We start from the raw sequence: 16804 nt of genomic DNA on the forward strand, positions 1-16804 counted from the left end.
AGGATTCTGGAAGGAAATTTATATTATATCATTAAAGGATTAATTATTCCTCCTACCTCTTTAGTAGGTAGGTTAGGTTTTAGGTTAAGGTAAACCTGACCTCCTGGTGATTGACCTACCTTATTCTATTATTTCTTTTTTTGTTTTTATTTATTATGTGTACAGTGTTCTGCCAGCATGTATTCCTACAGGTCAGAAGAGGGCACCAGATCTCATTACAGATGGTTGTGAGTCACCATGTGGTTGCTGGGAATTGAACTCAGGACCTCTGGAAGAGCAGTCAGTGCTCTTAACCTCTGAGCCATCTCTCCAGCCCATTCTATTATCTCTTAAAAGAGAAGGCAATGACACATCCCCCACCTAGAGGTAGATTCCATTCTTTAGCTAGGGGCAACAGCTTTCCCTTAACCAGGCCTTTTGGCTACTCTATTAGTCCTGGCATCCGGGTGGTCAGTAGGTCCTATTGGCAGCTTCTCCTTAACTATTGTTGTATTTTCCTTTGCTTTTACAGGTTTTTCTTATTTTTATTAGTTCTTTGAGAATTTCATACAATGTATTTTGATGTTATTCACTCCTCTTATCCAGCTCTGCATCTGCACTCTGCACTTCCCTGCTAACCCAAATCTGAGCGCTCTCTCTCTCTCTCTCTCTCTCTCTCTCTCTCTCTCTCTCTCTCTCTCTCTCCCACCAATCAAGTACAATTTGTGTTGTCCACAGACCCTCAGGGTGTCTTTCCACTGGAGCATGGTCAACCTAGTGGGGGCAGGGCATACTCTTAAAGAGAACTGCTGGGCGGTGGTGGACAAGCCTTTAATTCCAGCACTTGGGAGGCAAAAGTAGGCAGATTTCCGTGAGTTAGAGGCCAGCCTGGTCTATAGTGTGAGTTCCAGAACAGCTAGAACTGACACAGAGAAACCCTGACTTAACAGGAAAAAAAAAAGCCCAGTTCTCTTTTTCCCAATTCTTAGCTATGGTCCTCAGGTGGGACTCCATGCCCACCTTCCCCTCCCATACATTTATTGTATGTTACCATTGTAAATGATGTATTTGGGAAGGTCTTGCTTCTGCTGTGTTTCTCTGAAGAGTATTTTGAATTTCCTCTAGAAAATCATTATTTTACAAGTGTATCTTGATTCTCTGGAGCCTTCGGTTTTAGGCTTTCCTTCAGGGTTGTTGCTGCTGCTGTCACTGTTGTTGCTGTTTGTTGTTATGGTTGTTAGGCATGGACTCTCAAATTAAGGTATGTTTCTTCTGGAACACATTCTATAGACCAGGCTGGCCTCGGACTCAGAGATCCACCTGCTTCTGCTTTCCAAGTGCTGGGATTAAAGGTACATGCCACCACTGCCCAGCGAGGAATTTACTCTATAATGTGATTCCACATTGGGAAACTGCTAAGTTTCTGCCTAGCTGTTTCTACTTTCTAGTTACTGCTATTTCTAAATTCTTCAGATCTTAACTGCATATGCACTGTTGAAGAATCTACCAAGGGTCTTTAAAGCAAATTCCCACTCCTCTTCTGCTCTTTGAGTCTTTTTAGAGAGTCCCTGCCTGGATTCCCCGCAACTTGGGCAGCCTGACACTGCTGATCCCAACTGCTATGTCTGATATAAGTTCTGTTTCCTATGTACCACACAGACCGGGGAGTAACCTGCCAGGAAATATCAGATGAACATAAATGTCACCTATCTGTCTGTTTTTGAGTGTTAAATAGTGTTTCCAATACTTTCTTATATTTTAGAGTGTATAATTGTTGTAGGAAGGCCAGAAGTAACTAAAGTGTGTTTATCTCTTTTTTGTTGTTTTTGTTTTTGTTTTCCAGGGCAGGGTTTCTCTGTACCTTTAGAGTCTGTCCTGGAACTATAAAACTAGCTCTGTATACCAGGCTGGCCTCGAACTCACAGAGGTCTATCTGCCTCTGCCTCCCAAGTGCTGGGATTAAAGGCATGTGCCACCACCGCTGAGCTATCTTTAACTTTTAAACTAGCAATACAATATTTGGTTTCATTCACTCTGTGTGTGTGTGTGTGTGTGTGTGTGTCAGTGTCCAGGCATGTCTGTGCACTGTGCACATATTTGGAGGTCAGAGAACACCCTAGAGTATTAGTCATTGCCTTCTACCCTATTTCTGACAGGGTCTTTCTTTTATTATTCTTCATGTAAGGTCAGAGAGAAGAAATGACAGACAAGGAAGTGAATGGCTCAGCAGTCGTGCAGGCTTTATTCAGGAAAAGACTGTTTAAGGGGTGCTTCTAGTCTAAGAACCAGGGGGCCTGGCGTCCACTACAGGCAGGGTAGTTATAGAGCAGAAAAGGCAAAGTTTGGAAGGGACCAAAATGTCTCCCTTTTATGTCCTGTGGTCATTGCTAGGGGTAGCTAGCAAAGTAGGGTGTGTGGTGCAATAAAGAATGTTAGGTGACTGATAACCATTTCTCACGGCCAGCTGTTCCTGGGGGCCAATAGGGCAGAGTGGGCAAGAATACAGAACACCAAGTTACTTTAGTTACAGGGATGGTCATTGTTTTACCAAAATGGAGGAACTTTACAAAATGATGTCATTGTGGCTAACACATCTCTGCGCAGGAGATTAGTTGTCTCATGATTTCTGGGTACCCTTCTGTCTCCGCCACCCATCTCGCCTAGGGATGCCAAGATTACAGGTGTGTGCTTTAGGAACCGGTTCTCAGGCTCTCGGTAGTGATGTAATGCCTCCCCCGAGACTGCACGGAATAGAGTATGAAAACAGAAAACAGGCATTGCCACCTAACCCGGGGCCCAACTACATCATCAGTAGTGGGTAGGTTAATACCAAACCCTTCCAGAGTGGTGCAGTGAGAAGGCTGTTGTGCCTTGGTGGTACTTTTTCCCATAATTTTTTGTGCTAATTTAGGGACCAGCCATGACAAGCTCAATAGAGGCCTGAGTTTCAAAGTACCTGCTTCCAGAAAAGACCACAAACTGAAACTACCCAGGAAGGGGCCATCCAAAGGGAGAGTACTTCACGTTCCAAAGGAAATTTCTAATGTTCCAACATTATAGATAGGATCATCTGATGTCCCTTAGCACAGCCCCTTTCACTAGGCCACCCCTAGACAAATGTCAGCCAATCAGGGGTCCTGAACCTTAGAAATCCCTCATCCCAACCTCTGCTATTATAAAAACCCAACCCCAGCTGAGCTTGGGGCTCTCTGATCATGCCAATGCATTGGCCACACACAGAGACTAAGCTCAAATGAATGAAAGTAGAGCTCGTTGCTTTTCCATGCAGGACTCAGTCTCCATGGTGGTCTTTTGGGGGTCCCTGCGATCTGGGCACAACACTATGTGTAAGCATGGACGAAGCTACTAGCGCTCTTCAGAACTATCAAGGTCACTCACTGCGTTTTGGTCTTTCAGGGGCTGCCACACACTATGGCAATACCATGTAGTGGGTGGCTCATAAACACTTATTTCTTTACGGTTCTTGGGGTGGGAAGTTCACAGTCAAGGCCCCGGCAGACTCAGCATCTGATGACTGCCTCTTTCCTGGCTCTTTGGCTTTCTTGCCATGACCTCATCTGACCGGCAGGGGTCAAGGGGTTTTCTGTGGTCTCTTTAAGAAGGGTGACAATGCCATTCACGAAGGCTATCCTCATGACATCATCTACTCTCGGAGGCTCTACCTCCAAATACTGCTGGAATTCGACTCCAATGTACAGATTTTGAGGGGAGCAGAAGAAATCAATCTATAGCAGTAATAAGAGGGGGAAACTGAGAAAGTGTCTAAGATTACTGGGAACCAGGCAGACAAGGCCGCTATATGTGATGGCACAGAAAACAAGTTGAAGGGAAACAGGAACAGGAAGAAGTCTCTATCTAGCTAATGGCAGTCTACTATTGTTCTGTTGACGCCTTGATTCCCATGAACTCACACTGGTTTTGTAAGATTCTCGAGGGATGGGGAAAGGAATGAGGGAGCTCTGATCTCTTTGTAACTTTTCTGCTAAGCTGAAATAATGACGAAGTTAAAAAGATGTTTCCTCCGTAAGTGCTTGTCATGCAAGCATGATGCGAACCTGAGTTCAATTGCTAGCACCCGTGTGAAAGAGCCAGGCACTGGGGTGTGTGCTTGGAGTCCCAGCACCAGGGAAGCAGAGACAGGCAGAATTCTGACGCTCACTGGCCAGCCAGCCAAACCTAATTGGCAAACCCCAGGCCTCAGTGAAAGACCCTGTCTCCAAAGTAAAGGTGGATAGCTCCTGAGAAATGGAGTCCAAGGCCTCCCCTGGCCTCTACATGAGCGTGTGTGTTTGTGCAAGTGTGCATGGGCATGCACACGTGTACAACAAGAAATACAGAAAACATCATTACTTTATTTGTATTCACGAGAAAATAACGGCACAAATGTTAAAAGAGAAGTACACATACAGAAGTGGCTAGAATTGTAAAGATCTGAAATTGGAAGATTTCTAGATACAATTCATACCCACAATCCCAAAACTATGGTAGGTGTAGTGTTGCTCAAACTCGACAAAGAATTTGATGCAGTGCCTCTTGACATCTGCGCACGATTAATTCTAATTATCCTGGTTATAAGCAGAGTCACATGGACTTAAAACTGGCTAAAGAACCATAAAAAATATTGATAAACGATAAATGGCAATGTATCAAGTCGGGGAATGTATCTAGGTGCTGCCGGGATCCGCGTTACGTCCTGTCCTGTACGGCTGCTGCATTAATGATGGAGAAAACGGAGTAAAAAGCATGTTAATGAAACTCACAGGTGCTATTAAATTAGGAGGTGATGCAAGTAGCAAGGGGCATTAAAGCAATGAAGAGGTAGCTGAGGAAGATGGATGGAAATAGCGGGGGTGAGGGTCTGCCCCTTCTCCGGAGGAGAAGCTGCTGCACTGGGAGGAAAACAATAAAAGAAAATGGGAATTCAAAGGGAATGAGAGCCGAAAGTCATCAAATGGTCGGAAAGACCTGAGGGTGCAAATGAATAACAAAGTAGAGAGGAATTTATGAGACGGGGGTCCGGGAGACTGTGGCTGCATCCTCTGCCTGTCGCAGAAAGAATACTCTGTTCCTCAAACCTCTGGCAAAAGGACATCTGGAAGACAGAGTTCCTTTTATGTCAGCCTGGTACCTAAGCGCTGCCGACAAAATAGGAGGAGTAATAAAAATGATTAAGCCCCAGAACACCGCCGACAAGTATATTCATCTTCAGCAAATTATTCTGAGCGGTTTTACACGTCTTTCCATTCATAACTGCTGGTGTAGGTGACCCTTCCTTCCTCAGACACAGACTCTCAGAGCCTCGGAGCACCTTGCCAACCGCGTTTACCCTCTCCGTTGTTTCTCAACTCTGATTATCAACTAATTCTTAACGTTCTTTATTTTTATTTACGTTACTTACAAGCCTGATTAATTTCTAAGACTGTCATGGCTTCACTTGTGTCTATAAGCCAGTGCTGCAGACATGGGCTCCCACCAGCAGCTATGTAACAAAGAGTGTAAACAAGAATAACATTAAAAAAAATATTATAGACTTGAGGCTTAAGTGAATGACAACTAAAAGAAATTAACTCTCCAGGTAGGAATTTATAACGCCATACTCCAGTGGCCATAGCCTAAATCACTATCCCAAGTATAGGTGACCAGGATACTGACTAAATGTTAAATAATGGATTTTTTAAAATGTTGCCTCAACATGAAAAAAGGCCTATATGAATCTTTATTTTATGGTTTAAGAAGGTTTCTTTTTAAATGTTTTCACAGGAAAACAAAAACTAAACCTGAGGCAAATTTACTGATGATTAAGCGCAGTAAGTTTTAACTAGAAGATAGATGGACGTTGTTAAAGTGGCAGGAGCACTGGTGATGCCTTGGTCTCAGCAGTGTGTGCACAGTGACGAAGGGGAATGTCCACATGCTTGGGGAAAGGATGCTGAAAACGCATTCATCTTTTATTTAAGAAGTGAGATCCCTGCATTAGATGGAGGATTTGATGTTTATGCAGACACACACCTATGGGCAGTCAGGAGGTCAGTGTTGATAGCTTCCTCTATTGCTCTCCATCGTATGTTTTGAGATAGCGTCTCTCTGAACCAAGAGCTCACTGATAAACTGGGTGAGCTGGCCAGCAAGCTCTGGAGCCCTGCGTGTCTCTTCACCATTCCAAGCTTCCCCAGTGCTGGGTTTACAGCTGTCACAGCATCCAGCATTTACTTGGATGCAGGGGATTAAAACCCAGGTCCTCATGATTGCACAGCAGATGCTCTTATCTACTGAGCTGTCTATTCAGCCCTAAGCAGGTCCTTTCTGAGGCCCTTTGAACGCTTTGAGGATATTTGCTGTTCATCGTTTGGTTATCGCACGCCTCTACAACCCAGAGATAATTTGATTGCATCAGAATCACAAAAGTAAATAGAGCAGCAACCATTCATTTTTTTTAAATAGACATGTCTATCTTCTATAAAATGTAACAAATTTCATATAATATGCAACAAGTCAACAAAACTGTCACTTCATGCTCTATTTCCCTGGATTGTGTGCTTGGTTATCAAATCATTTATTCCCAGAGAGCCTGGTATCCGCTTCTCTAGAATGCTGAACTGTTGGCATAAGAAGGGTAGAAAGACTAAAGAGTGATACATGTTGGTCATTAATTCTTTGCAGAACTTTGTGATGGGCAGTAAAAGGGGCGTGATGTTCCTCTGTCTGCAATAGCTCAGAATGTTCACATTCTTAGACATCTTTATAGCAACCCCAAGAGGCTGCCTTCTTTATATTCCTGAGGTAGCCCTGTGATAATTTGATCTTCACCCATATTTCAGAATCATAACTGCCATTTATACAGCTACTTCAGTAATAGAGAGCAAACTATTCCTGTCCACTGACTAAAATTCATGGGAAAATCCAGTTTAGAACTGACATTAAACACTGGATTTTGATCACCTAGAACTTAATTTGTTTGGAAAGCCATCTCTTCCTTAGCCATCATTGTAGGTAGCATTAATTGCCATTTCATGTTTTTTTATTAAAGTTTTGAACATCTGTACCTATTCGTTAGGATCCAGCACTTTTTATTTGACCTTGAGCTCTTTGAAGCCTAACATACCTTTTTTTTTTTTTTTTAATTTCTCCTGTAAGCCAGAATGTCCTTGAACTCACTGTATACTGAAGCTAACCTTGAACTTCTGATCTTCCTTCTTCAAGCTACGGTGTTCTGGGATCACAAATGTACACCACCTTGAATGGTTCTTGTGGACCTAAGGATCAAGGTCAAGGCTTCAAGAATGCTACATAAACGTTCTACCATCTGAGACATCTCCATCTCTGAAGTTTCCACACATTGTATCCAAAACGTGGAACAATTCTGATCATTTGTATCACAGGAAGGCTCCTGATTTTAGGTGTACACTCGTCTTTCACTTTGATTCCTAGATACTCTTTATGAAAATGGGACCCATAAACTCTGACCTTTACTGCCTGCCTGCATTGCCCCCAACTGGTTTTAATTTTTGTAAGAGATCTTAAAACAATAAACAACCTGAGCAACAAAATACTTGTCACCAGACAACAGAAAGCTTGAGGGCTGGTGATGTTCCTCAGTGGTAGAGCGCTTTCCTAGTGTACACACCAGGCCTAGGTTTGATCCCCAGCACTGGAAAACAAAAGCAACACTGATAATATATTAATGAAATCACATTACTTTTGACTTCATAATATCACTATTTTGTTAACTCATTTCCTCCTGCAAAATTGTTGACTTAGACCTTAGTCTTTATATTGTGGTAAGTGAAGTGGAAACTGATCGCTCTCACTGGTGTAAGCGGAAGTCCTCTAAGACGTTCCCAGGTTTCCCTGTGTGTTTCATTCATCTGACACGTAGCGCTCGAGGGCCCTTTTTCGAGGGCCCTTTTCATCATCCTCTTTGGTTTACCCCCCCCCCCCGCTGTCATCACTAGTGATGTGTTGCTGTCTGCAAAGGTGTGAACTGAAGTAATATCATATAGCGTGAGCACCTAGAAATAAGCTTTGTTTCAAAAACCTTTTATATTCGTGAGCATCAAGTGAGTTTGTGATTAAATGTGGTGTGTGTGTCTGCCACCATAGGGAAGAGCTCTGGATTCAGTATGATGTGCCTGAGGAAGAGGCACATTTTCTTTAGCTACTATCATAATGAAAATGGCCAGCAAAATCATTAAACTTTGATCCTGACCATAGTAAACACACGCACACATGTGCACACATACACACCCCACACCACCTCTCTTTCTCTGTTTCTCGCACGCTTGCACACACACATACACACACCCATACACCACCACCTCTCTCATACTCGCTTGCTCTTCTCATACCCCTCTCTCTCTCTCTCTCTCTCTCTCTCTCTCTCTCTCTCTCTCTCTCTCTCTCTCACACACACACACACACACACACACACACACACACAATGAGTTTTAGAAGTTAAAATCTAAGAAATGGTTAGTATGGTTTAGTTCAAGAAGTTTTTCAATATACCTAGACTTTTTAGACTTTAGTATTGATTTTTGATATTGACATTGGTATAATATATTTCATTCTGAGTATAACAAATATGATTTCTATCTAAGAATCATTATTATTTGTGATAAAAATAAAACACACACACGAATGCTACCGTACTTGTCATACTTGGGGCTCAACAAACATGGTATTTAGTTTTCACAAGTAACAGTAAAATTGGTTGGAGAGAGTAAATGTCTGCTCTGCTCAAAATTCTAATCGGTTGGAGACTTAGAAGAGTGGGTTATAGTTCACTGGCAGGGGGCTCACTTAGCACTTGTGGTGAGCCATGGCTCAATCCCCAGTGCCCTTCCCCAAAGTTAGAGATTTCTAAGATCTATAAATATGAACCCTATGTTCCTGGTATGTGTGAATTGCTTCTTTATCAGCTTTCCTTATCGCTGCTTTGGGGCAGTAATGAATTACACGGTTTATCAGGAACCATTGGCCATTACCTGAATTTATACAATTCTCACATGTGAATTTTCCATGGATTCTGAAAAGTATTATTAAGGACTGCTTGGAAGATAACTGAGGATATTTTCTTGCTATTCCTGTGAAAGTTAAGGTTAGAATTATTGATTGCCTCCTTTGTCTGCTTATTTCAGGAATTTATCATCTTAAAGATATTACTGTTTCATTTTAATAAATGGGTAATTTATTCTGATTCTGGCTGCTCTATTGCTGCCTCCCTTTTCAGCTACTCAATTATGCTGTCTCTTCAGAGTTTCTGAAGTTTTTCCCAACCTCAGCTTATTGGCCATTTTCATACTTTGAATTAAACCAGCCAAATATTAAAATAATTATAGAATTATCCTAACTGTGGCATTATATTTTCATGCTTTATTGTTGTCATTCACGTACCCTAATTGTGGAAAGGGAATTATATTCTCTTGTTTTGCAATTTGCTTCCTATACTGTGTCGAAGAAAGCACATATGCTAAAAATGTAAAACTGCCTTGCCTAGAGATAACTCTTTCATGGTACTATACATTCACTGGATTCTTACCCCATTGGTTTTGTTTTTGGCTTCTTTTTAAAATTTTGTTATTTATTTATTTTTTTTAAATAAGGTCTCTGTAGTTCCATGCTGGCCTGGAACTCACTGTGTAGCCTAGTCTATCTTCATGACCATCCTCCTGCCTCAGTATCCAAAATGCTGGCATTGTGGGATGAGCCACCATGCTGGGTGCTTTTTCACTTCTTACTATGATGTTGACATTGCAGAGGTAGACATAGTCACTTCTTACAGTGATGTCCACATGTAGAGGTTTGCAGAGTGGAGTCTGTGATGCTGACACTTGCAGAGGTACACAGAGCAGAGTCTGTGGTATCTTTTAAATTAGTCTTCCCAGGTTGCTTTCCTAAGTATCTCCAAGTCCTGCAGATGTCTCCCAATGCCAGTCTTGGATGCTTCCTTTGTGCTTCCTGCTCATCTCCCCCAAGGGTGCTCTATCCTCATCAGCTGCTCTATCCTCATCAGCTGCTCTATCCATCATCCATAGAATCTGAGTAAGACATTTCAAAGGGCCAAGTCTTTCTTTTGTTTATGTTCCTGTTCTATTGCTGCGAAGAGACACCACAAGCAAGTCAATTCTTACATAGAAGGCATTTCATTGGGGGCTCGTTTACAGTTTCAGAAGTTTGGTTCATTATCATCATGGTGTGGAACATGCAGCTAAGAGCTACACCCTGATTCACAGGCAGAGGGGGACTGGGGAACACCTGGGGCTGGCAAGGGCTTTTGAAACCTCAAAGCCCACCACCCCCAGTGACACACTTCCTCCCCAACGCCACACCTTCTAATTCTAATCCTTTCAAATATGGCCACTCCCTGATGACTAAGCATTGGAACGTACGAACCTGTGGGGGCCATTCTTATTCAAACAACCACAGTCCATAAAACTTGGATGTAGGATGTGTGTTTCATTAACTTAAAAGAGTCCTTGCTTCGGTTAGACATTGGCAAAAAGAATCATGGATTTTGCTTCATTCCTTATAATTTTTCTATTATCACTCCTTTCACCATATATCACTAGTCTCTATTCCTGACCTATTAATTAAATTCTAAAATTTGGTGTGGTGAGATTTCAGTTCCCTCTTTTGTACTGAATTCATCGACACTGGGTGTTACTAGGTAATGTCTGACTAAAATGAAGTAGTGGGGCTTTAATGCCGTAGGTACAAACTCTGTCATATCAAAACCAAGCCATAACCTTTTTTTCTTAGGATCTATTCAATGTCACAAAAGTTTATTAAATAAAAATTAAGGAGGCAGACGGATCTCTGTGAGTTTGAGGCCAGCCTAGTCTACAAGAGCTAGTTCCAGGGTAGCTAGGGCTGCACAGAGAAACCCTGCCTCGTAAAACAAAACAAGCAAATAATTAAGGATTTGAAAATATTTGATGATATTGTTGTCTTTTTAAGTTGTCATTCTAAATTAAACCCTGGATTTTGTGAGAAGTCGATGGAGTTTGACATGAATTTAGTACAAATTAGGAATCACCTGGGCGTGGCTTCCATGGCCAGTTGACCACGAATCCACAGGGACTGCAGAGCTCTCACGGATGCAGGAAGCAGTGCTGGTTTATATAAACCAAGGTCCCTGGCCATTTTACTTCGAGAGCCTAGAGGGAGGGTCATCTGGGTTGTTTTCTTGTTCTCTTTCCTGATGGGTTTAGCTTTGGACTTCCAGGAAACCAAAACATTGAGACTTTCACACTACTAATTTATGCAATTGTTTCTGTATCCAGCGGTGGGATGAAAGTGTGTGCCATCAGGGCCAGCATTTTACCAGGGCAAGGAGGATGGGGTTCAGGTCCTCACACTTGTGTGGCAGGTGCTTTGCTCACTGAAGCGTCTTCCCAGCTAGTTTGCCTTGTGTTCTAACTGTTAAACATTTCACAGTGGCTGTTGTGTTATTCATTTTAGTTATTTAGCTTTTTTTAATTATTTTTTGAGACGAGGTCTTACTCTGTAACCCAAGAACTGAAATTTGTGGTGACTGTTTCAGCCTGGGATTGCAGGTGTAACCTACCACACTGAGCTAACATTTACTTTCCTTCTTACAATTTTTTATTAATTAATTAATTATTTTCCAAGCCAAATTACATTTTCCCCTTCCTCCTCTCCTTCCTGTCCCTTCCACCAAGCTCTTGCCCATCTGCCTCTTGGTCCAATCCTTGTAGTTGCTGTCTGTGTCTTAGGGAACTGCTCTTGCTTTGCTCTGTGAAGTTGCTGTCTGTGTCTCAGGGAGCCACCGAGGTCTCTCTTGGTCTGCTCTGTGCAGTGGCAGTCTGCTGAGGTCGCAGGGGATGGGTGGGTTTGGGGGTGGAGTGTGACTTGTAGCTTACAGGGTCTGATCGATGGGGGCGGTGTTGGAGCACCTTACCTGCAGGAAGCTTGCCTGCTGACTAGCTAGTGAAGTTTAACAAGGTGGGGGAGGCACTCCGGGGTTTTGCCCTCCTACCAAGGGTTTAGAGAGTGGGGTGTCCAGCTGGGTGGCTGATCACCCACCTCTCTATCCTAACATTTACTTTTTATAGTATAATTTCTGTGTCCAGTTGTTATGAAGACTGTGCTTACAATACACATTTGACTCACTTGTGCCTTTAAAATAGACTTTCATTTTTTTTTTTTGCAGGATCCATTCATCCATTGATGCTGATCAAACCTTTATAGACTTTCATTTTTCTGTGTAGGTTAAAAATATGAGATGAAAGACAACTTTCATAATTTGAGATGTTGCTAATTTGGGAATGGCATATATTGAAATATTTTTATGTGCTTCTGCTATAGCTGCTTGGATGATTTTGTAAAAAAAAAAAAAAAAAAACCTAAACAGGTATTCGGTTCTTTACCTAAGCCAGTATTTAAAGCTAGCTATTAGTGCCTTTTATTATAGCCCCTGCTCTTACAACAGTTGCTTTGGTTACATAAGCGCACCTCTCCTCTCCTACAGCTGAAGAGGAAGAAGAGGAGTGGTAGTCATGGCCGTTGGTGCAGATCTGAAAGGTACGCATAATTCAAAATGCTTCATTACCTTTCTGAAACATGTTCACGATCTCATTTGATGTGGTTTTATTGAAGCAAAACTGCTTAGGTTTGCATCTCGCTTATTGTTTAAGGCTCATACACAGGCTTGCTATCCCATTATCTGTACTTTGTCCTTGAACCAGAGCGATTCTGCTCCAGAATCACCTAGTGATGTGCCTGGCTTCTTCCTTTACTTGAGCACCCTCTTGTCCTGCAATTAACTCTGGATGGGCTGTGTCACTTAGCAATTCTTGTTTGTCCCGACTCCAAAGATTCACTTTAAGGTCTATTCTGAGAAAAGCCTTTGCCTGGATATTCTAATCATGTGCTAACTGAGGCTTTTTTCCAAAGCACGGGATTCTTTTTTTTTTTAGAAATTTCTTTTTTTTAATTTATTTATTTATTAAAGATTTCTGTCTCTTCCCCACCGCCGCCTCCCCTAACCTCCCCCTCCCCCAATCAAGTCCCCCTCCCTCGTCAGCCCAAAGAGCAATCAGGGTTCCCTGCCCTGTGGGAAGTCCAAGGACCACCCACCTCCATCCAGGTCTAGTAAGGTGAGCATCCACGAAACTGCCTAGGCTCCCACGAAACCAATAGGTACACTAGGATCAAAAACCCATTGCAAAGCACGGGATTCTGAAGTAAAATTTGGAGATGGTGTGAAAAGGGAAATTCTATAATTCTGCCTGCTATAATACCCCTCTCAGGACAGGGAGGAGGCAAAGAAGGGGGCTCAAGAGAGGGGGTGAAAAGACATAGAAACAGCTTTTAGAAAAGTAAACACCAAAAGTGAGTAAAAAAAAAAAAACAGAAAACAAAACAAAAAGCAAAACCCCAGAAATCAAGAACATTAGTTTCTACCAGAGTTCTAGTGATAGATTAGAAGAATAAAACCAGAAGCACTTTACAGTAGGGTCAATTCACTTGAAAAATACCTGGTGCTTGTAGAAAGTGGAGAGGAAGTGAAGAAAGAAAGGTTAGAGGAAAACTGTAAATTATCTTTCAGCATTTAAAATTATTTCTGCAGAGCTTATCACGGGGGTGTGCGGGAGCAGAACAAATCATAAGAATGCCTGTGTCTCGCTGTCCACTGTCACCTAAGGAGAGGCAAGGAAAGAGCCCTGTCTGTCCATTCAGCACCACGGCGTCCTCAGCTGTGGCATCCAGGTGTCGGCGTTGTGGATCTCAAACTCCTGAACATTAACATAATGTCCTGATTTCAGGTCTTTCCACACTGCCGTTTTGAAAATTATGCAAGACTTTCCTCTCTGATTTCTGAAGGAAAACGTGATCTGACCCATTTTAGCTTAGGTGACTTCTCAAAGTGTGGGTGACTTACGTTCCACTGGAGTTAATACTGAATTTATGGTAAGATTCGAAAGGCAGCAGCTACTCTCCTGTGTCATTGCTCTCCTCGCCTTCGAAAGGATCTATGTCTTGGATGAGGATTTAAACTACCCTTCATTTCTTCTTAGGTTTTTATTTGGTTTAATGTTTGCTCCTTTGTTTTCCTGGATAGAAAACAAATTGATGACATGACAGAATCCAAAATTGTGCGTGTGTGTGTGTGTGTGTGTGTGTGTGTGTTTGTCTGAGAGAGAGAGAGAGAGAGAGAGAGAGAGAGAGAGAGAGAGATCAACCTTATTGAATCAGATGTGTCACACTTCCACACTTGAATAAAAATCTCATGCTAAGGATTGGGCCTGGAGCTCAGTGGTACAGCACTTGCTTACCATGCATATGGCCCTGCATTTGATCCCAGGGCCACGCACGTGCACACATACAGACACCACACAGCGAAAGAGAGAGAGAGATGGACAGAGACACAGACAGACAAGACACACACACACACCACATGGAGAGAGAGATGGACAGAGACAGATGACACAGAGAGAGAGAGAGAGAGAGAGAGAGAGAGAGAGAGAGAGAGAGAGAGAGAAACAAACTAAACTATACTAAAATAATGAAGGTAGTCACTGTGGGTGAATGTTTTAGAATAGCTTTTTAAATGAGGGTAGAAATATCTTTGTGCCACTTTTTAATCCTGCTTCAGTAATCTTGCCTACACACTTAGAAAAATAACATTTGGAGTAACATTCTTTTGTTTGCTAAGTGGATCACTTTCTTGTATTTGAGAAAAGAGATCAGAAAAAAAAAAAACACTCATCACATGGACAAAGCAACAGTAACATTGCCATTCTTTCAAAAATGATTCTTTTTTTCCCAAAAGATTCATTTATTGTACAACCTATTTACAAAAATTGAAGTGCAAATGTAACAGAGAACAAAGGAAACATGTCAGGCATGTGCACAGCCAGTGTGGATAAAACTTATCCAGAGTCTCCTTCTGCTTGCAGCCCTGGGTAGTCAAAATAATTTATTATTACCTCAGGAAGTTTTAGAAAGTTCACTCCTGTATGATTAAAACTATGACTATGTTTTTTTAATATTTATTATGTATACAATATTCTGTCTGCGCGTATGCCTCAGAAGAGAGCACCAGACCCCATTACAGATGGTTGTGAGTGACCATGTGGTTGCTGGGAATTGAACTCAGGACCTCTGGAAGAGCAGGCAATGCTCTTAACCACTGAGCCATCTCTCCAGCCCCAAACTATGACTATCTTAATGAAAAAAATTATCACTTTTTTTTTTTTTTTTTTTTTTTGCTCATTGAAGATCTCCAAGTTGCTGAAGGCTAAATAAACCATATCACACCAACTTACGAAATCCAAGGAGCTTGAGTAGGAAAGTGACTGCCGCTTATGTTCCTTTTTCAGTAGCATTCACATTAAGAGGGAAATCTACATGCCCAACTCTCCTCAGTAGCCAGTTAGCTCCCAGATCTTCCAAAACCAGGGACAAGCATTCTTAAATCCCTTCCTCAGGTTGGCCCAAACAGGTCCCAAGATAAGGCTGAATCTCCCTAACAGAGGTCGTGAATCTCTGGAAGGCAGTGAAGGATACCACAGCGTATTTCTGGATCTGTCCTTTCAACTGTAGGCATAACTTTCATCCCTGATCCCTTGGATAGCTGCTTTTATGGTATCAGATCTTCCCTTAGGTCACTGACTTTCTGTTGAGGGAATGTGACATCAAAACCTTGACATGTCTGGGCTAGAAAATGGAGAGTACTCCCACGACCTATTTTCTTTGTGAAAGAAATCTTGAAATGCAAACTTCTGCTTGTGTGTGTCAGATGTTAAAGACACCGGATCCCACTGTAAACTCTGTCTTCTCTTTCGAATTGGTCTACCACCTGGTGACCTTCCAGTAAGTCAAAGTTTGACCTTATTCATGTCCTTTAGAGCATCCACAACATGTTTGGATCATCATTAGCCCTCTGGCTTTTTGAACGATGGCCGCCATTCATCTTGCTAACACCCGAGGGCTGCCTTTTCATTTCACTTGTCCCATTATTCATGTTGTGTGCAGATTTAGGATGCATGGGGAAAAAAACATGGAGGCTGGAGAGAAGACTGAGGAAGAAGAGGAGGAAGTACCCACACCCGGAAAGTGATCTGGTTCTGCACTCAGCTCAGAAGTCGCTGATATTGACATTTCTTCCACGCTGGGGTCCTTCCTGCAGTGTGAGCTGAGAAAACTTGGTTCATCTTCGAGGACAGCTTCCTTTCTCACTGTTGAGATCTTACTCGCAGATCAGTTTCTCACTGGTTGGTTCTGTCTTAGAGCAGTGATGATGATGTATTTCAAGTCAGCTTGGAAGGATGGGAAAGATCACTCTCCCTTCCTCCTCCTTTTTCCATATATTATGTAGCAATCTGAGATAACTGGCTTCTCCACCATGGACGGCAAAAGATGAAATCGTAGGTTCGTAGTCATCAGAATACTCAGAGCTCAAGTGTGGGATCAACTCAAAATTAGGTCTTCGACAAGGTTCTAAAGAAAGCGTTTTCCCAGTAATATGAATGGTACTCCTAGTATCTGTCATAGTCTTGCCAAATCAGCAAATCCTGGTCTATGGGAACACCAAAATGTGCCCGCATTTTTTCTTAATATATCCAGTATGAGAGACATTGGTGATTTAAGTTCAAGGAAATGTTATTCGTTGGCACCTTCCTGCCACACTGCATGCCACCAGATCATCTTGGAAGGGCCAGGTCAACAGAGGCCCCCACACACTCTGAGGGACTGATCGTCCCCCAAGGCCAGCTTGCCGCTTCTGCCTCTCAAATTATAGAGGCCTTGAATTACATTATTAGTTTTTCATCTTTGTTAT

The 16804-nt window shown here is 42.3% G+C and overlaps 1 pseudogene; it reads right to left on the reverse strand.

Moving 5' to 3' along the window:
- Positions 1 to 15659: 15659 nt before the first annotated feature.
- Positions 15660 to 16602, reverse strand: LOC126502482 (mitochondrial fission regulator 2-like; annotated as a pseudogene).
- Between the last annotated feature and the right edge of the window lie 202 nt (positions 16603 to 16804).

The sequence above is a fragment of the Alexandromys fortis genome, unplaced genomic scaffold (assembly GCF_014885135.2).
Source record: "Alexandromys fortis isolate MF-2015 unplaced genomic scaffold, M_Fortis_MF-2015_v1.1 scaffold_1, whole genome shotgun sequence".
Lineage (NCBI taxonomy): Eukaryota > Metazoa > Chordata > Mammalia > Rodentia > Cricetidae > Alexandromys > Alexandromys fortis.